This window comes from Pipra filicauda, unplaced genomic scaffold, assembly GCF_003945595.2.
Source record: "Pipra filicauda isolate LSUMZ 115617 unplaced genomic scaffold, ASM394559v2 scaffold537_size357629_pilon, whole genome shotgun sequence".
NCBI lineage: Eukaryota > Metazoa > Chordata > Aves > Passeriformes > Pipridae > Pipra > Pipra filicauda.
The window spans coordinates 52193-72920 of record NW_024104684.1 but is presented as its reverse complement, the minus strand read 5'-3'; positions in this window follow the sequence as shown (position 1 = coordinate 72920).

Below are 20728 nucleotides of genomic sequence, written 5' to 3'. Positions count from 1 at the left end.
GTCCCGGAGTTCTCCCGGGAGAAGGGGAGGGAGGCGGAGAGCGGGCGGGAGCGGAGCAGCCCCTGGGAGCGGGGCGTGAGGGGACAGCGGGGTTCTTGGGGACGGGCGGGGCGGGAACGGGCAGGCGGGGACGCTGCCGGACGCTGGGATTGGCTGGGCTGGCACGAGGGGGGCGGGGCTGTGCGGGCCGCGGGCTATAAACGGCGTGGGCGGGGGGCCCTGGGGGCAGTTGGGCGGCGGGGCTGGGGGCGGCGCTGGAGCTGCGGGAGCCGGTCCGGGATCGGCGCGGCCGCTGAGCCAGGGTGGGACCCTCGCGGCTGCCGCTCCAGGGAGCGGTGGGGAGCCATGGGGCAGCACCCGCTCGGCTGCCGATCCAGGGGGAGCCGGGGTCGGTCCCCCACGGCTACCGAGGCAGGGCGTTGGGCAGGCGGTGTCCCGGGCAGCTGTGCCGCCCAGCTTTGGTCAGTGCTCAGTGGGGGAGCAGCCCATGCTCAGGGGTGCTGCCCCGAACCAGAAGGATGAGGATGCAACCTCTCAGTGGGGCTGGTATTGAAAGTATTGTTACAAAGAAAAGTAATAAAAGATGTTTCATTCTATTATAATTTTATTTTACTTTTATTTTCATCTTTGACTACTTGATTGTTTATTCTATTGTTTTGTTGCTGTTCCCGTTGAGATGGGTGGGACAGCTCTTAGAGATATTTAAGTGAACGACAAAGACTGATTTGTGACCTTGTCAACAGCCCCGGGCTGCAGAGATACCCAGGAGCAGATTTAGGCAGAGGCAGCAGAAAGCTGAGGCAGAGGCAGCAGAAAGCTGAGAACCTGGAGCTCAGGCAGCAGAACTGGTGGAGACATAAAGACGGTAGGACTGTGGGCAGAACAAGAGTGGGGCTGGATTAGGGAACATGGACCTGGCATAAGTACTGCAGGGATGGAGCTGGGATAAAAATAGTCAGGCCTGGCCTGGAATGTGGGCTTGGGAGCTGGGATGAAAAACTAAGACCTTTAACAAAAGAAAGATGCTAGGATTGGAACATGCAGCAGCTTTACCAGGAGCTGACAGCAGAGCTGGCAGAGAAATAAAGGTTGTGGGTCTGGGTATGGGATGGGGAGAGTGGTGCTCGGAAAGGGACTGTGGAGCATGGATAGAGACTGTGGCACTGCAGCAGAAATCACTGTAGGATTGAGACAGGGACTGGCACCGTCGCTGAAACATCTGTGTGTCTCTGGAATAGGGATTGATGGGCGGGAACATGGACTGGGGGGGAAGAGCTGAAATCAGTCTAGGGCAGGGATCTGGACTTTGGAGTTGGGATCCGGTTTGTGGGGCTGGAGGAGCACCTGGGGGACTGGGACTGGGAGTGTGAGGGTGGAGCTGGAAAGTCGCAGAGCTGGAGCCAAGCTGAAGATCCTGCAGTGAGAACCTGGAGCAGCTTCCCGTGGCGGCGCTGGCAAGATGCAGAGCTACTGCTGAGAGAGCAGAGCTGGCAGTGCAATAAAGCTTGTGGGTCTCGAGCTGAAATCACTGAGGGGCTGGGGTAGGGACAGGGTGTGGGCTTGGGACTGTAACACTTGGGGCAGTAATCAGAGCAATCACTGTGACATAGGGCCTGTGGCACCGTCGCTGCAATGGCTGTGTGTGTGATATAGGGATTGATGGGTGGGAACGTGGATTGGGCGGGTAGGGCTGAAATCAGCCTAGGGCTGGGCTTGTGATTTTGGAATTGGGATAGGAATTTTAGGGCTGGAGGAGCACCTGCGGGACTGGGACTGGGAGTGTGAGGGTGGAGCTGGAAAGTCGCAGAGCTGGAGCCAAGCTGAAGATCCTGCAGTGAGAACCTGGAGCAGCTTCCCGTGGCGGCGCTGGCAAGATGCAGAGCTACTGCTGAGAGAGCAGAGCTGGCAGTGCAATAAAGCTTGTGGGTCTCGAGCTGAAATCACTGAGGGGTAGGGACAGGGTTTGGGCTTGGGACAGTAACACTTGGGCAGGAATCATTGTGGGGAGGAGATAGGGGATGTGGCACCGTCGCTGAAATCCCTGTGTGTCTGTGGAATTGGGATTATAATTGGGAATGTGGACTGAGAGGCTGGGGCTGAAATCAGCATAGTGCTAGGATTGCATCTGTGGAGCTGGGAGAGTGTCTGGAGCTCAGATAGGGCTTGTGGCACCATTGCTGAAATCACTGAGTGGCTGTGGAATAGGGATTAATGGGCGGGAATGTGGATTGGGTGGGTAGAGCTGAAGTCAGTCTAGGGCTGGGCTTGTGATTTTGGAATTGGGATAGGAATTTTAGGGCTGGAGGAGCACCTGCGGGACTGGGACTGGCAGTGTGAGGGTGGAGCTGGAAAGTCGCAGAGCTGGAGCCAAGCTGAAGATCCTGCAGTGAGAACCTGGAGCAGCTTCCCGTGGCGGCGCTGGCAAGATGTAGAGCTACTGCTGAGAGAGCAGAGCTGGCAGTGCAATAAAGCTTGTGGGTCTCGAGCTGAAATCACTGAGGGGCTGGGGTAGGGACAGGTTGTGGGCTTGGGACAGTAACACTTGGGGCAGGAATCCGTGTGGGGAGGAGATAGGTCCTGTGGCACCGTCGCTGAAATCTCTATGCAGCTGGAAATGGGATTGTATATTGGGAATGTGGACTGGGCGGGAGAGCTGAAATCGGTATAGGGCTGGGCTTGTGATTTTGGAATTGGGATAGGAATTTTGGGGCTGGAGGAGCACCTGTGGGATTGGGAGTGTGAGGGTGGAGCTGGAAAGTCGCAGAGCTGGAGCCAAGCTGAAGATCCTGCAGTGAGAACCTGGAGCAGCTTCCCGTGGCGGCGCTGGCAAGATGCAGAGCTACTGCTGAGAGAGCAGAGCTGGCAGTGCAATAAAGCTTGTGGGTCTCGAGCTGAAATCACTGAGGGGCTGGGGTAGGGACAGGGTGTGGGCTTGGGACTGTAACACTTGGGCAGGAATCATTGTGGGGAGGAGATAGGGCCTGTGGCACCATCGCTGAAATCCCTGTGTGTCTGTGGAATTGGGATTATAATTGGGAATGTGGACTGAGAGGCTGGGGCTGAAATCAGCATAGTGCTAGGATTGCATCTGTGGAGCTGGGAGGGTGTCTGGAGCTCAGATAGGGCCTGTGGCACGTTCGCTGAAATCGCTGAGTGGCTGTGGAATAGGGATTAATGGGCGGGAATGTGGATTGGGTGGGTAGAGTTGAAATCAGTCTTGTGCTGGGCTTGTGATTTTGGAATTGGGATCGGGTTTGTGGGGCTGGAGGAGCACCTATAGGACCGGGACTGGGAGTGTGAGGGTGGAGCTGGAAAGTCGCAGAGCTGGAGCCAAGCTGAAGATCCTGCAGTGAGAACCTGGAGCAGCTTCCCGTGGCGGCGCTGGCAAGATGCAGAGCTACTGCTGAGAGAGCAGAGCTGGCCGTGCAATAAAGCTTGTGGGTCTCGAGCTGAAATCACTGAGGGGCTGGGGTAGGGATGGGTTCTGGGCTTGGGATTGTAACACTTGGGGCAGGAATCAGAGCAATCACTGTGAGATAGGGCCTGTGACACCGTCGCTGCAATGGCTGTGTGTGTGATATAGGGATTGATGGGCGGGAACGTGGATTGGGTGGGTAGAGTTGAAATCAGTCTAGTGCTGGGCTTGTGTCTTTGGAATTGGGATAGGAATTTTGGGGCTGGAGGAGCATCTGGGGGACTGGGACTGGGAGTGTGAGGGTGGAGCTGGAAAAGTCGCATAGCTGGAGCCAAGCTTGATATCCTGCAGTGAGAACCTGGAGCAGCTTCCCGTGGTGGCGCTGGCAAGATGCAGAGCTACTGCTGAGAGAGCAGAGCTGGCAGTGCAATAAAGCTTGTGGGTCTCGAGCTGAAATCACTGAGGGGCTGGGGTAGGGACAGGGTGTGGGCTTGGGACTGTAACACTTGGGGCAGTAATCAGAGCAATCACTGTGACATAGGGCCTGTGGCACCGTCGCTGCAATGGCTGTGTGTGTGTTATAGGGATTGATGGGTGGGAACGTGGATTGGGAGGGAGAGCTGAAATCAGTCTAGGGCTGGGCTTGTGATTTTGGAATTGGGATAGCAATTTTGGGGCTGGAGGAGCACCTGGGGGACTGGGACTGGGAGTGTGAGGGTGGAGCTGGAAAGTCGCAGAGCTGGAGCCAAGCTGAAGATCCTGCAGTGAGAACCTGGAGCAGCTTCCCGTGGCGGCGCTGGCAAGATGCAGAGCTACTGCTGAGAGGACAGAGCTGGCTGTGCAATAAAGCTTGTGGGTCTCGAGCTGAAATCACTGAGGGGCTGGGGTAGGGACAGGGTGTGGGCTTGGGACAGTAACACTTGGGCAGGAATCCGTGTGGGGAGGAGATAGGGGATGTGGCACCGTCGCTGAAATCTCTATGCAGCTGGAACTGGGATTGTAAATTGGGAATGTGGACTGGGCGGGTAGAGCTGAAATCAGTCTAGGGCTGGGCTTGTGATTTTGGAATTGGGATCGGGTTTGTGGGGCTGGAGGAGCACCTGGGGGACTGGGACTGGGATTGGGAGGGTGGGGCTGGAAAGTCGCAGAGCTGGAGCCAAGCTGAAGATCCTGCAGTGAGAACCTGGAGCAGCTTCCCGTGGCGGCGCTGGCAAGATGCAGAGCTACTGCTGAGAGAGCAGAGCTGGCAGTGCAATAAAGCTTGTGGGTCTCGAGCTGAAATCACTGAGGGGTAGGGACAGGGTGTGGGCTTGGGACAGTAACACTTGGGCAGGAATCATTGTGGGGAAGAGATAGGGCCTGTGGCACCATCACTGAAATCCCTGTGTGTCTGTGGAATTGGGTTTATAATTGGGAATGTGGACAAAGAGGCTGGGGCTGAAATCAGCATAGTGCTAGGATTGCATCTGTGGAGCTGGATGAGTGTCTGGAGCTCAGATAGGGCTTGTGGCACCATTGCTGAAATCCCTGAGTGGCTGTGGAATAGGGATTAATGGGCGGGAATGTGGATTGGGTGGGTAGAGCTGAAGTCAGTCTAGGGCTGGGCTTGTGATTTTGGAATTGGGATAGGAATTTTAGGGCTGGAGGAGCACCTGCGGGACTGGGACTGGGAGTGTGAGGGTGGAGCTGGAAAGTCGCAGAGCTGGAGCCAAGCTGAAGATCCTGCAGTGAGAACCTGGAGCAGCTTCCCGTGGCGGCGCTGGCAAGATGCAGAGCTACTGCTGAGAGGACAGAGCTGGCTGTGCAATAAAGCTTGTGGGTCTCGAGCTGAAATCACTGAGGGGCTGGGGTAGGGACAGGGTGTGGGCTTGGGACAGTAACACTTGGGCAGGAATCCGTGTGGGGAGGAGATAGGGGATGTGGCACCGTCGCTGAAATCTCTATGCAGCTGGAACTGGGATTGTAAATTGGGAATGTGGACTGGGCAGGTAGAGCTGAAATCAGTCTAGGGCTGGGCTTGTGATTTTGGAATTGGGATCGGGTTTGTGTGGCTGGAGGAGCACCTGCGGGACTGGGACTGGGAGTGTGAGGGTGGAGCTGGAAAGTCGCAGAGCTGGAGCCAAGCTGAAGATCCTGCAGTGAGAACCTGGAGCAGCTTCCCGTGGCGGCGCTGGCAAGATGCAGAGCTACTGCTGAGAGAGCAGAGCTGGCCGTGCAATAAAGCTTGTGGGTCTCGAGCTGAAATCACTGAGGGGCTGGGGTAGGGATGGGTTCTGGGCTTGGGACTGAAACACTTGGGCAGGAATCCGTGTGGGGAGGAGATAGGGCCTGTGGCACCGTGGCTGAAATCTCTGTGTGGCTGTGGAATTGGGATTATAATTGGAAATGTGGACTGAGAGGCTGGGGCTGAAATCAGCATAGTGCTAGGATTGCATCTGTGGAGCTGGGAGAGTGTCTGGAGCTCAGATAGGGCCTGTGGCATGTTCGCTGAAATCGCTGAGGGGCTGTGGAATAGGGATTAATGGGCGGAAATGTTGATTGGGTGGGTAGAGCTGAAGTCAGTCTAGTGCTGGGCTTGTGTCTTTGGAACTGGGATAGGAATTTTGGGGCTGGAGGAGCACCTGGGGGACTGGGACTGGGAGTGTGAGGGTGGAGCTGGAAAATCGCAGAGCTGGAGCCAAGCTGAAGATCCTGCAGTGAGAACCTGGAGCAGCTTCCCATGGCGGCGCTGGCAAGATGCAGAGCTACTGCTGAGAGAGCAGAGCTGGCCGTGCAATAAAGCTTGTGGGTCTCGAGCTGAAATCACTGAGGGGCTGGGGTAGGGATGGGTTCTGGGCTTGGGACTGTAACACTTGGGGCAGGAATCAGAGCAATCACTGTGAGATAGGGCCTGTGACACCGTCGCTGCAATGGCTGTGTGTGTGATATAGGGATTGATGGGCGGGAACGTGGATTGGGTGGGTAGAGTTGAAATCAGTCTAGTGCTGGGCTTGTGTCTTTGGAATTGGGATAGGAATTTTGGGGCTGGAGGAGCATCTGGGGGACTGGGACTGGGAGTGTGAGGGTGGAGCTGGAAAGTCGCAGAGCTGGAGCCAAGCTGAAGATCCTGCATTGAGAATCTGGAGCAGCTTCCCGTGGCGGCGCTGGCAAGATGCAGAGCTACTGCTGAGAGAGCAGAGCTGGCCGTGCAATAAAGCTTGTGGGTCTCGAGCTGAAATCACTGAGGGGCTGGGGTAGGGATGGGTTCTGGGCTTGGGACTGAAACACTTGGGCAGGAATCCGTGTGGGGAGGAGATAGGGCCTGTGGCACCGTGGCTGAAATCTCTGTGTGGCTGTGGAATTGGGATTATAATTGGAAATGTGGACTGAGAGGCTGGGGCTGAAATCAGCATAGTGCTGGGATTGCATCTGTGGAGCTGGGAGAGTGTCTGGAGCTCAGATAGGGCCTGTGGCACGTTCGCTGAAATCCCTGAGGGGCTGTGGAATAGGGATTAATGGGCGTGAATGTGGATTGGGTGGGTAGAGTTGAAATCAGTCTAGTGCTGGGCTTGTGATTTTGGAATTGGGATGGGGTTTGTGGGGCTGGAGGAGCACCTATGGGACCGGGACTGGGAGTGTGAGGGTGGAGCTGGAAAGTCGCAGAGCTGGAGCCAAGCTGAAGATCCTGCAGTGAGAACCTGGAGCAGCTTCCCGTGGCGGCGCTGGCAAGATGCAGAGCTACTGCTGAGAGCGCAGAGCTGGCAGTGCAATAAAGCTTGTGGGTCTCGAGCTGAAATCACTGAGGGGCTGGGGTAGGGACAGGGTGTGGGCTTGGGACTGTAACACTTGGGCAGGAATCATTGTGGGGAGGAGATAGGGCCTGTGGCACCATCGCTGAAATCCCTGTGTGTCTGTGGAATTGGGATTATAATTGGGAATGTGGACTGAGAGGCTGGGGCTGAAATCAGCATAGTGCTAGGATTGCATCTGTGGAGCTGGGAGAGTGTCTGGAGCTCAGATAGGGCTTGTGGCACCATTGCTGAAATCACTGAGTGGCTGTGGAATAGGGATTAATGGGCGGGAATGTGGATTGGGTGGGTAGAGCTGAAGTCAGTCTAGGGCTGGGCTTGTGATTTTGGAATTGGGATCGGGTTTGTGGGGCTGGAGGAGCACCTATAGGACCGGGACTGGGAGTGTGAGGGTGGAGCTGGAAAGTCGCAGAGCTGGAGCCAAGCTGAAGATCCTGCAGTGAGAACCTGGAGCAGCTTCCCGTGGCGGCGCTGGCAAGATGCAGAGCTACTGCTGAGAGAGCAGAGCTGGCCGTGCAATAAAGCTTGTGGGTCTCGAGCTGAAATCACTGAGGGGCTGGGGTAGGGATGGGTTCTGGGCTTGGGACTGAAACACTTGGGGCAGGAATCAGAGCAATCACTGTGACATAGGGCCTGTGACACCGTCGCTGCAATGACTGTGTGTGTGATATAGGGATTGATGGGCGGGAACGTGGATTGGGTGGGAGAGCTGAAATCAGTCTAGTGCTGGGCTTGTGTCTTTGGAATTGGGATCGAGTTTGTGGGGCTGGAGGAGCACCTGGGGGACTGGGCTGGGAGTGTGAGGGTGGAGCTGGAAAGTCGCAGAGCTGGAGCCAAGCTGAAGATCTTGCAGTGAGAACGTGGAGCAGCTTCCTGTGGCGGCGCTGTCAAGATGCAGAGCTACTGCTGAGAGAGCAGAGCTGGCAGTGCAATAAAGCTTGTGGGTCTGGAGCTGAAATCACTGAGGGGCTGGGGTAGGGAGGGGTTCTGGGCTTGGGACTGAAACACTTGGGCAGGAATCTGTGTGGGGAGGAGATAGGGCCTGTGGCACCGTGGCTGAAATCTCTGTGTGGCTGTGGAATTGGGATTATAATTGGAAATGTGGACTGAGAGGCTGGGGCTGAAATCAGCATAGTGCTGGGATTGCATCTGTGGAGCTGGGAGGGTGTCTGGAGCTCAGATAGGGCCTGTGGCACGTTCGCTGAAATCGCTGAGTGGCTGTGGAATAGGGATTAGTGGGCGTGAATGTGGATTGGGTGGGTAGAGCTGAAGTCAGTCTAGTGCTGGGCTTGTGATTTTGGAATTGGGATCGGGTTTGTGGGGCTGAAGGAGCACCTATGGGACCGGGATTGGGAGTGTGAGGGTGGAGCTGGAAAGTCGCAGAGCTGGAGCCAAGCTGAAGATCCTGCAGTGAGAACCTGGAGCAGCTTCCCGTGGCAGCGCTGGCAAGATTTGGAGCTACTGCTGAGAGAGCAGAGCTGGCAGTGCAATAAAGCTTGTGGGTCTCAAGCTAAAATCACTAAGGGGCTGGGATAGAGCTGGGGGCTAGAATATGGACTGGATGCTTTGGTCAGGGAGTGTTGGTTTTGAGTAGAAATTACTGTGGGATTGGGATGTATTTTTGTGCACTCTGGGGAGTCTAGTAATTATATTGCAAGCCATTGGAGGGAACTGGGAGTACTGGGTAGAGTCAGCTGTTCTATGGGGAAGGCCCAGGTGTTAACAATGAGGGGGAGCAGGGGCCAGGGATTGGGCTGAGGCCCCTTGGCTGTTGTTCGGAGTCAGGAGCTGTAGCAGGACTTCTTAGACTGTGACTCAGGTGAGTCTTTTTCAATTTCACTATTCCAGTCCCTTCCTACTGTCCCCAGTCCTTCCTGAGTCCTTCCCAGTTTCTCCCACGTACCCCAAACCCCATCCCAGTGCAGTCAGTCCCCTCCCTGTTCCTTCCCCAGCGCCTCCACTCCTTCCCAATTGCTCCCACTGCAGCCCAGTCCCATCCCAGTCCATCCCTAGTACCCTCAGTCCAACCAAGCTCCCTGCGCAGTTCCCTCCAGAACCTCCCCAGTGCTCCCAGTCCTTCCCAAGTTGTTTCAAACCCATTGCAGTCCCTCACCAGTGCCTTCAGTCCCATCCCAGTTCCATCCCCAGTGATCCCACTTGCTCCCAAGTGCCCCCAGTCCAGCCCAGTCCCAACCCAGTGCCCCTGGTACCTCCCCAGTGCCCTCAGTGCCATCCTAGTTCTCTCAGTCCCATCCAAGTACCTGCAGTCCTTCCCCACTGCATCCCAGTGCTCCCAGTCCCTCCCAAGTGCGTTAAAGAGCCATCATCAGTGGCCCCAGTCCCTCCCCAGTCCCATCCCAGTCCCTCCTAAATGATTCCTAGTCCCTCCCCAGTGCTTCCAATCACCGGGGAGGGAATTGGGATGCTCCCAGTCCCACCGCAGTACCCCCACTCTCATCCCAGTCCCTTCCCACTTCTCTCAGTGCAAGCCAGTGCACCCATTCCTTCCCAAGTGTCCTCCTGCAGTGCAACTCAGTCCTTCCCCAGTTTGCCCAGTCCCAGCCCAGTCCTTTCCCACTGCCCCCAGGCCCATCCCAATTCCCTCCCCGGTGATCCCAGTACTATCCCAGTGGTGCCCCAGTGTGTCCTAGTGCCTCCCAGTCCTATCCCAGTGCCTCCAGTCCCTCCCCAGAGAATCCCCGTCCCAGCCCAGTTCCCCCAAGTGCCCCCAGGGCCTCTCCAGTGCCCTCAGTCCCAGCCCAGTCCTTCCCCAGTGCATCTCACTCCTATCCCAGTGCCCCCAGTCCCACGGTTCCCCAGTCCCTCCCCAATGACCCCCAGTTCCATCCCAGTGCTCCCAGTCCCCCCCCGCCCTCCGAAAATCTCAGTCCCACCCCAGTGTCCCCACTCCCAGCCCAAATCCCCCCAGTCCCTCTCCAGTGTCCCCAGTCCCATCCCCATCCCTCCCCACTGCCCCCAGTCCCTCCCAGTGCATGCCAGTCCTTTTCCCCGATGCATCCCACTCCCTCCCTAGAACATCCAAGTCCCATCCCAGTTCCCTCCCCAGTGCCCCTGACCCATCCCCAGCCCTCCCGTGACCTCAGTCCCTCCCCAGGGCATCCCGGTTCTTTCCCCCTCTGCATCCCAGTCCCACTCCCCCAGTCCTGTCACAGTCCTCTTGCAGTCCCTCCCCAGTCCAATCCCAGTCCCTGCAGTGGCTTTCCCCTTGCTCACAGTCCCTCCCCACTGCATTCCGCTCCTTTCTCCCATGCATCCCATTCCCATCCCAGTACCATCCCGTTTACTTCCCAGCCCCCTCGCAGTCCCTCCCTGCTCCCTCCCCAGTTCCCCCAGTCCTAGCCCAGTGCCACAAGTGCTCCCAGTCCCACCCCTGTGCCCCCACTCTCATCCCAGTCTCTCCCCACTTGCCCCACTGCAACCCACCACCTCCTTTCCCTCCCAAGTGTCCTCCTGCAGTGCAACCCAGTCCTTCCCCAGTTCGCCTAGTCCCATCCCAGTCCCTCCTAAGTGATTCCCAGTCCCTTCCCAGTACAACTGCATCCCATCCCCGTGACAGCAGTCCCATCCCAGTGGTCCCAGTCTCTCCCCAGAGATTCTCAGGCCCATCCCAGGCATGCTCTCCAGTCCCCTCCCCAGTCCTCTCACAGTCCCCTTGCAGTCCCTTCCCAGTCCTATCCCAGTCCCTGCAGTCCTTTTCCCAGTGCTCCCAGTCCCATCCCAGTTCCCTCCCCAGTGCTCCCAGTCCCATCCCAGTTCCCTCCCCAGTGACCTCAATCCCATCCCTGTGCCCACCCAGCGCATCTCAGTCCCATCCCAGTGCCTGTAGTCCCACTGTCCCCAATCCCTCCCCAATGACCCCTGTCCCATCCCACTTTCCCCAGTCCCTCCCCTGAGAATCCCAGTTGCAGTCCAGTGCCCCCAGTGCCAGCCCAGTTCTCCCCAGTCCATCTGCAGTGCCCTCAGTCCCATCCCAGTCCCTCCCTACTACCCCCAGTCCCTCTCCAGTGCCCCTAGTCTCAGCCCAGTGCCCCTAGTCGCACCCAGTGCATCCAACTCCCTTGAAGTGTCTCCAGTCCCATCCCAGTCCCTCCCCACTGCCCTCAGTCCCTCCCCAGTGCGTTGTGCTCCTTTTCCCTGTGCATCCCATTCCCATCCCAGTCACTTCGCAGTCCCTCCCTGCTCCCTCCCCAGTTGCCCCAGTCCCACCCCTGTGCCCCCACTCTCATCCCAGTCCCTTCCCACTTCTCTCAGTGCAAGCCAGCGCACCCATTCCTTCCCAAGTGTCCTCCTGCAGTGCAACCCAGTCCTTCCCCAGTTTGCCCAGTGCCAGCCCAATCCCTTCCCACTGCCCCCAGGCCCATCGCAATTCCCTCCCCGGTGATCCCAGTCCCATCCCAGTGGTGCCCCAGTGTGTCCTAGTGCCTCCCAGTCCTATCCCAGTGCCTCCAGTCCCTCCCCAGAGAATCCCAGTCTCAGCCCAGTTCCCCCAAGTGCCCCCAGGGCCTCTCCAGTGCCCTCAGTCCCGGCCCAGTCCCTCCCCAGTGCATCTCACTCCTACCCCAGTGCCCCCAGTCCCACGGTCCCCAGTCCCTCCCCAGTGACCCCCAGTCCCATCCCAGCGCTCCCAGTCCGTCCCCCCCGAAAATCTCAGTCCCACCCCAGTGTCCCCACTCCCAGCCCAAATCCCCCCAGTGCCCCCAGTCCCTCTCCAGTGTCCCCAGTCCCATCTCCATCCCTCCCTACTGCCCCCAGTCTCTCCCAGTGCATGCCAGTCCTTTTCCCCTGATGCAAGAGACACAGGGGGCATGAAATCCCAGGGCCGCTGCTCTGAGGTTCTAAAATTCAGTTGTTCTAAATTCGGTATTTTTCTTAGTGAGCAGTTTGAGTTGTTAGACAGCGTGGACTGCAGAAGGATTTTTCAGTGTTCACTGCACCTGCCGTGGGGGCTGCAGGGGGAAGCAGCTGGGGAGGTTTGCTCTCTGCCCCTTTCCCACCTTCCCCTCGGTTCCCTGGGACTCCAGGGAATCCCGGCTCCCCTTGGCTTCTCCGGGGGCCTTGCAACAGGGTTTCTAAGTGTGACCGTGAGAAAGGGCTGACGTTACCTTGCAGGAATCCTAGAGCCGAAATTGGCAGCGCGAGTCCCAAAATTGTATATGGATGAATATTCTTCACAGACCAAAGGTACCACACCAGAAAGCTCTTACTGCTTAAGGAGTGCCAGGGCTGGCCCACCAACTGCACCTGAAACCATGAAGGTCAGAGTTTACTTTCTAGGGAAAAAGGGGTGAGGTTACCTTGCAGGAATCCTAAAGCCAAAACTGGAAGTCCAGCTCCCAAAATTGAATACAGATGACGATTCCTCCCAGACCAAAGGTGCCACCACAGAAAGCTCTTGCTGCCCATGGAGCTCCCAGGTTGGCCCACCAACTGCACCTAACAACCAAAAGATAGAGGCTTTCTTATCTGGGAGAAAATGCTGTAGTTTGCTTTTGGGAGCTTTGAGCTGAAATTGCCAGTCCAAGTCCCAAAATTGAATATGGATGAAGATTCCTCCCAGACAAACAGTGCCACCACAGAAAGCTGTTGTTGCCCATGGAGTGTCAGGCTGGTCCACAAACTGCACCTGATAGCCTGAGGTTCAGCCCTTGTTCCCAATATCAAATAAACAAATACCTTGCTGTTTAAAGATACAAAAGCTTCTGAGCAGTTTTTCCGACCGGGTTTTTCGACATCACAGTCTAACTATTACCAAATACTGCCACTGTAACCCCTAAACCGTCACCCAGCGCCAGATCCACACACCTCTTGAACACCTGCAGCAACGGCGACTCCACCACCTCCCTCGGCAGCCTATTCCAATACGTGTCCACCCAATTTTTTCCTAATCTCTAATCTGAATCTCCCCAGTCTCATTGTAAAGCCATTTCCCCCCATCCTCACCACAGGACAGCGGCTCTTTCCCGGTTCAAACCTCGGCACAGCCACCGAACCGGGCGCGGGTCCGTGGAAGCACTTCCTGATTCTCGTTATTACCTCACTCCACATCCCCCGTCGCGAAGCACCCCGGGAGGGTCCCGGCAGCCCCGGGGGCTCAGCCCCGGCCCCGCGGGAGGGTCCCGGCAGCCCCGGGGGCTCAGCCCCGGCCCCGCGGGAGGGTCCCGGCAGCCCCGGGGGCTCAGCCCCGGCCCCGCGGGAGGGTCCCGGCAGCCCCGGGGCTCCCTCCGGCCCCCCCCCCCGCGCCCCGTTCCGGTACCGCCAGGATCACCCTTGTCCCATAATTGCCGCAGGTAAGACGCGGCTATGCCGCGCTACCCCAGCCCACGCCGCTCCAACTCCACTCCCGCCGCTCCAACTCCAACTCCCGCCGCGCTTCTCTAGCCCGCCCCGCTCCAGCTCCCGCCCTAATTCAAACCAACTCTAAATCCAATACCGACTACAATACCTGCTCTCATTAACAGCCCTTTTCTACGGCAGGCTCTTCACCCATCCTCATTTTAAGTCAGAGATACCACCCAGGTGCTGCTGCTCCCAGAGCCTTTATACCTTCTGGGATTGGGCTGCTCCCTTTTCCCCGGGGCCTCACGGGAAGGGAGGTGGGCACGGTCAGGGGTATATTAACCCCAGCCTTTACCAAGGGAGGTCATCCAGCAGCCAGGCTTCAATGGGAAAAGAGCTCTCCCATTCTTTCATTGAATGGGATTTCTCAAGCTATTCCTGGTTTATTGAAGCATCATCTTTGGCATCCAAAGAAGCAGAGCTATATATGGCAATGAAGAGGATTACACTCAAACACAGGGTTTTTAAATTTAATAATTTTGTGTGCTGTGTTGGTAAGGTGCTTTTGTAATTCGTTATCTTTTTTTTCTTTTCTTTAGGAGCCTTGCATCTTTTGGGATCTCCTGATCATCTCAGCTGCAGCTTGGTATTTTTTCACAAGTGTTATCTGGTCCTGAGGTGAAGCTGCTCTGTGTTGAAGATGGCTACAGACAGGCAGGTTTGCAAGTAGTCAGTGGGGGGTTACAGCCCAGAGATGGAGGGAAGGCTCAGGCACCAGCTTAGGGCTTGCTGGGGTGTTTTGAAGGTAGTATGGGTAGAAAGCAGCGTCCAGGAGCCCCCTAAATGCCTGTGAAGGCATCCACTGGCTTTTCAGATGTGCCACTTAAGTTTTCCTCTTGTTCACCTAGATATTCTGTGCAATTACAGTTGCAGTCTTTGGCTGCAGGCAGTGACCCTGGGTGGTTTTCCTAAAGAGAAGGGAGACTCTTTCAGCTCTCCCCATCTGTCTGGGTGACTTTAGTTAGGGTTTCTTTACCGTGTCAGGGGAACAGGGTGTAAAGCAGAGTTGAACAGAAAAGAGGTCAGAGGAGCAGAGCAAGAAGGTGGGTCATCACCTGACATCAGCACAAAGATGTGACTTTTAGCTCCACATTTATTTGATATGTTAAGGATTTTGTTGGTTTGGTTTGGTTTTTCTTTGTTTTCAGATGCAGAGCGCTGGTCCCAGGAGGCTCTAGGCACCGGAGGGGAGGTGATCCGGGTGAGTACTGGTGAGCAAGGTGAGCATTGACTCCAGGACAGAACTAGATGGTCTTTTACAGGTGTTGTGGTGAATCTGTGCACGTGCTTTGTTTCTTGTGTTTTCCAGGGGTTCTGCCACCTTCTAACAGACAGTCCAATGCTTCAGGGACCCTGTCGGTAAGAGGTCCAGGAGAGGTAGGTAGGAGCTACCACAGGAAAGCCATCCTTTCAGGCAGTATCTCAGTGTGTACATTTGCCTTTGGCTTTTTTACTTTACAGAGCATGTGTGCAGCCTCAGAGGGCCGGAGCCACCTGCCAATTAGGTTTGATGGTCTTCATCTGTCCTTGTGAGTAATCCCCTAATACTACGAGGCTCATCAATTAAGGCTGGACCTTTTCCAGTTGCAGGTGCCATCTGGCCTGCCTTTGGCAATGGAGGAGCATTGAGGTTGAGTCGGGGAGGTAGGGAGGAGGTGCTGGGGTCTCCCTTACTTTCAGAAACACCGCGTAACGTTTTTTCTCACTCCCCCAGGTATGGCACACGGTGATGGCAGCAGCCTCTGACTGGGGTCGGAGCCAGTGGCCCGAGAACCTCTCAGCTCAGGGGAGGGTGAGTAGCCAATTGCAGGGTTATCTCCCACGTGCTGCCCAACTCTTGTGTCAGTTTCAGTTTTCTTTTTCGCAGTGACCGAGTCAGGGATCACAGGACCCTCTCAGCCAGCCGGGCGTCCTTCCTTCACACTGAAGATGAATTCACATCCCCAGCTGTGGGAAAGATAAGTGGAGGACAACCACCTGGAGAAGGGATGAGAGCTGGGTCCAGTTTTATGGTTAGGAGGGAGGGATTTTCAAATGAGCAGAGGGGAAAGGGTCTTCCCTAACAGGCCCTTGGCACACATAGGAGGAGCAGTTTACTTTTCATCACTGGAGTAGGATGTGCAGGGCAGAGGTGTTCAGGTCTGTGTCATGTCCTTTGTCCAGTCTCTGTTTCGTGTCTTACAATTCATAATCACCATGTCTTTGCTTTCTGCCCTCGAAGTTCTTATCTGAGATGTCAAAGCATTATTCCTAGAGTCTTGAACCTCTGCACTGCCCAGCCCAGTGCCCATACCATCCGTTCTTTGGCTCACTATCTTGGACATGCATCGGAATCGCATCTGAGAAGTGTCAGGTCAGGTGTCTTTTACAGCCTCCTTACAGGTTGTATTGGTGGCTGTGCCGTGCAGTCATCCCTTGTAACCGCCCGGGACTTGTGAGAATCTAGGAAGATTCTGAACATAGCATTGTCTCCCATCCATCTTAGCAATTTTGTAGGCAGTCCTTGTCACAGGCCATTCTGTTAGTGTGTTTTTTCAGGCTCCTCAGAGCCTCCTCCATTCACTCTCGCCGTATCCTCCGTCTTCTCGTGCGGCAGCACATCCATTTTGGCGTCGTTCCTTTCTCAGAGTTCTCCCTCCTGGTTGCACCACAGCACTTGTCTGGAAACGTGTCCTTGGAGTTTGTGTTGGGCCTGGAACTGCTCTGCCCTGCAGTGTAGACTCGGGGGTAAGTGGAGTAGAAAGGAGACTTTCCAGTTAACCTGTGGAAAGGCTTAGCTACTGAGGGCAGGGCCTTAAAGTTAGGTCAGTGTTTGTGCAGGTTGTCTTTGGACCCCAGAGGGCTTGTCTAAGGAGAAATTAGAACTGCACGGCAGTTAAGGTCTCTCCATCTATATGGCTGACTTTGGTAACTCATTTCTTTGCAGTATCAGAGGGACTAGATGTAAAGCAGAGAAGAACAGAAGAGGCTGGAGGAGCACAGTCAGAAGGTGGGTTGTCATGTGAGGTCAGAGCCAAGACATGACTTTTGGCCCTAGGTTTATTGTTCATTTGGATGGTTTGGTGGTTTAGTTTTGGTTTTTTGTTTTTTTTTTTTTCAAGATGCAGAGCCCTCGGCCCAGCAGACGATAGGCACCAGAAGGAAGGTGAGCCTGGTGAGGAAGGTGAGCAGTGACTGCAGGACAAAACTAGATGCTCTTTTGCAGGCGGTGTGCTTGTGGTGAATCTGTGTACATACTTGTTTTTTTGTTTTACATGCAGTACACTGGCTTCTAACGTACAGTCCAATGTGATGGGGACCCTGCCTGTAAGAGGTCACGGTCAAGGGGTGTCAGACAGAAACTGCCATGGGAGCAGCAAACTCTTGGGTAGTATCTCAGTACTCACAGTTGCCTCTGGGTTTTTTTGCAGGAGATGTAGGCAGCCTCACAGGGCTGAAGCCAACTCACAATGAGGTGACGGACACGGTTTGGTCCCCTCAAGCTGTCCTTGTAGGTAATCTCCGAGTATTGAAAGGATCAGCAATGAAGCACTGAGCTCTTTTGATTGCAGGTGCCATCCAGCTAACCTTTGGGAGCAGATGAGCATTGGAGGTGAGTCGGGGAGGCAGCAGGAGGAGCAGGGATCCACTGCAGCTTTAGAAATGCCCTCTAATTTTGTCTCTCTCTTGCTCAGGTACCCCAGAAGATGACAGCACATTGTCCAACTCTGGTCAGAGCCAGTGACACAAGGACCTGCCTCGGTGAGAGTGAGTAGAGGGATCATGGGGGCTGGGGCCACGTTCCACACTACTCAGATATGGTGTCTGGTTTTCTTTCTCGCAGTTGACTCCGAGTAGTCTGACAATGGCAGGAACCTCTGAGCCAGCCCAGGTGCCCCTCCTCTGCATCCAAGATGGATTGGCATCCCCTGCACTTGGAAAGATAAGTGCAGGGCAAAGACCCAGAGAGTGGTTGGGAGTGGGTGCAAGTCTGTGCCTCGCCTGGAGGGATTTTTGAAATGAGTCCGGTGCAGGGGGTATCCTGGAACAGGTTATTTGGAGACATCAAAGGAAGGGCTTACTTTTTATCATTGGATTCATGTGTGCAGGGCAGAGCAGTTCCAGTCTGTGTCAGGTCCTCTGTCTTATCCATGTTTTGCGTCCTTCGTCTCTTAATTGTGTCACGTGGTGTGTGTCGTCACAGGTACGGGGTGTCTCACTTGGAGTCAGCCTGGAACTGCTCTGCCCTGCTCCGTGGATCAGTGGGTAGATAGAATATTGCTCAGAGTCTCACATCAACATGTCAGTTACCTTAGACAGTCGAGCTGATGGCTGTACGGTCCTGCCGGATGGAGCAGGTGTCCATAACTCGTGTGCAATCATTATAGCTGAGTGTTTTGGAGCTGATGGTACTTGGATAGCAGGGCCTTGAAGCTGGGTTGTCATTTGTATTCTTGTATGCTGCGGTCAGAGTTCTCACTCGCTCAGTAGAAATGAGTTCTTTGAAGTGGTTCAGGTCTCAGTGACCATGTGGGTGACCTGACTAATCCTTTGTTTTTTGTTGTTTTTTTTCAGATAAGTGGACACAGTGTACACCAGACCGAGACAAGTTCAAGCAGCCTAGGAAGAAGGTTGTCTTGGGTGTTGGATGAAGGATGGCAGTTTTAACCATAGGAGTCCTTTACCTTGTGCCTTTTTGTTTTTTATTTTCCAGATGGGGCCCAAGCGGTCTCGAGGGGTAGCGGCTCAGCAAGGAGACAAGCGAGGTGAGAATTTTACTCCCCAACCGAATTTGGAGTTAGTTTTAGGATGTTGTCTAGTTAGTCAATCTATGCATATATGTTGTAACTGCTTAATTTTTTTTTCTATCCCATACACAACCCTTTGCCCATCTGCTGAAGGTGCCGAAGGTCCATCCTATAAGAGGTCAAGCTAAAGGAGCCCGAGATAGCCAGTATGAGGCAGTACGTCAGCACAAGCCTCCACATCTGGGTTGTCTTGCAGCGGCTGTCTGTCCACTTAACGGTGTGTAGCAACGCTTCAGCCTGCAGTCTGATGGGGTTTAGAGGTTTTTGGCTTTCCTTGTGAGCAATCCGTAAATGTTTGAGAGCTGAGTGTTTGAGCATTTGCCCATTTCATTTGCAGGGGTGGTCTTGGGAGCAGCTGAAGAGAGAGGAGCCTTGTAGGTGAGTTGGGGAGGCAGCAGGAGGAGCGGGGATCCACTGCAGCTTTAGAGATGCCTTCTAAGTTTGTGTCTCACTCACTCAGGTGTCCCGGAAGGTGAGAGCCACAGTGTCTGACTCCGGTCAGGGCCTTGGTGAGGGTGAGTAGGGGGATCACTGGGGTTCGAGCCCCGTGCCACACAACTCACATATTGGTTATGGTTTTCTTTCTTGTAGTTGACTCAGAGTAACCTCGTGACTGCAGGAACACCTCACGATGGGGCGACTGACCCGGTTCGATCCTCTCGAGCTGTCCTTGTCTGCTATCTCCGAGTATTAAAAGGATGAGCAACGAGGCAGTGAGCTTTAGTGATAGCATGTGCCATCTGGGTAACCTTTGGGAGCAGAAGAGCATTGGAGGTGAGACAGGGAGGCAGCAGGAGGAGCAGGGATCCACTGCAGCTTTAGAGATGCCCTCTAATTTTGTCTCTCGCTCACTCAGGTATCCCAGAAGATGACAGCACATTGTCCAACTCTGGTCAGAGCCAGCGACCCGAGGACCTGCCTGGGTGACAGCGAGTAGAGGGATCATGGGGTCTGGGGCCACGTGCCACACTACTCAGATATGGTGTCTGGTTTTCTTTCTCGCAGTTGACTCCGAGTAGTCTGACGATGGCAGGAACCTCTGAGCCAGCCCAGGTGCCCCTCCTGTGCATCCAAGATGGATTGGCATCTCCGGCTCTCAGAAAGATAAGTGCAGGGCAAAGACCCAGAGAGGGGTTGGGAGTCGGGGCAAGTCTGTGCCTCGCTTGAGGGATTTTTGAAATGAGTCCGGTGCAGGGGGTATCCTGTAACAGGTTATTTGGAGACATCAAAGGAAGGGCTTACTTTTTATCATTGGATTCCCGTGTGCCGGGCAGAGCAGTTGCGGTCTGTGTCCCGTCCTTTGTCTGGTGCGTGTTTTGTGTCACGTGGTGTGTGCGGTCACAGGTGTGGGATGTCTCACTTGGGGTCAGCCTGGAACTGCTCTGCCCTGCTCCGTGGATCAGTGGGTAGATGGAACATGGCTCAGAGTCTCCCATCAACATGTCAGTTCCCTTAGACAGTGGAGCTGATGTCTGTCCAGTCTGTGAGCAGGATGGTCTTGCGATGCCCTGCTTGGGTGTCTAGAGTCCTGGCTAGGTGGAGTAGGAACCAGTGTCTAGGGTTTAGAGGTTTTTGGCTTTCCTTGTGAGCAATCCGTAAATGTTTGAGAGCTGAGTGTTTGAGCATTTGCCCATGTCATTTGCAGGGGCGGTCTTGGGAGCAGCTGAAGAGAGAGGAGCCTTGTAGGTGAGTTGGGGAGGCAGCAGGAGGAGCGGGGATCCACTGCAGCTTTAGAGATGCCCTCTAATTTTGTCTCTCACTCACTCAGGTATCCCAGAAGATGACAGCCACAGTGTCTGTCTCTGCTCAGGACCTTGGTGCCGGTGAGTAGGGGGATCACTGGGTTTCGAGCCCCGTGCCACACAACTCATGTATCAGTTATGGGTTTTTTTTCTCGTAGTTGACTCGGAGTAACGTCCTGACCGCAGGAACCACCTCACGATGGGGCGACTGACTCAGATTGGTTGTCTTGAGCTGTCCTTGTCTGCAATCTACGAGTTTTAAAAGGATGAGCAGCAAGGCACAGAACATTAGTGATGGCAGGTGCCATCCGGGTAACTTTTGGAAGCGTCCAGGCGTTGGAGGTGAGTTGGGGAGGCAGCATGAGGAGCGGGGATGCACTGCAGCTTTAGAAATAACCTCTATTTTTTTCTTGCTTTTAATTTTTTTAAGGCTCTTCTCCTGATTTTAATTTTTTTAAGGCTCTTCTCCTGATTTTAATTTTTTTAAGGCTCTTCTCCTGATTTTAATTTTTTTAAGGCTCTTCTCCTGATTTTTAGTTTTTTTAAGGCTCTTCTCCTGACTTTAATTTTTTAAGGCTCTTCTCCTGACTTTAATTTTTTAAGGCTCTTCTCCTGACTTTAATTTTTTAAGGCTCTTCC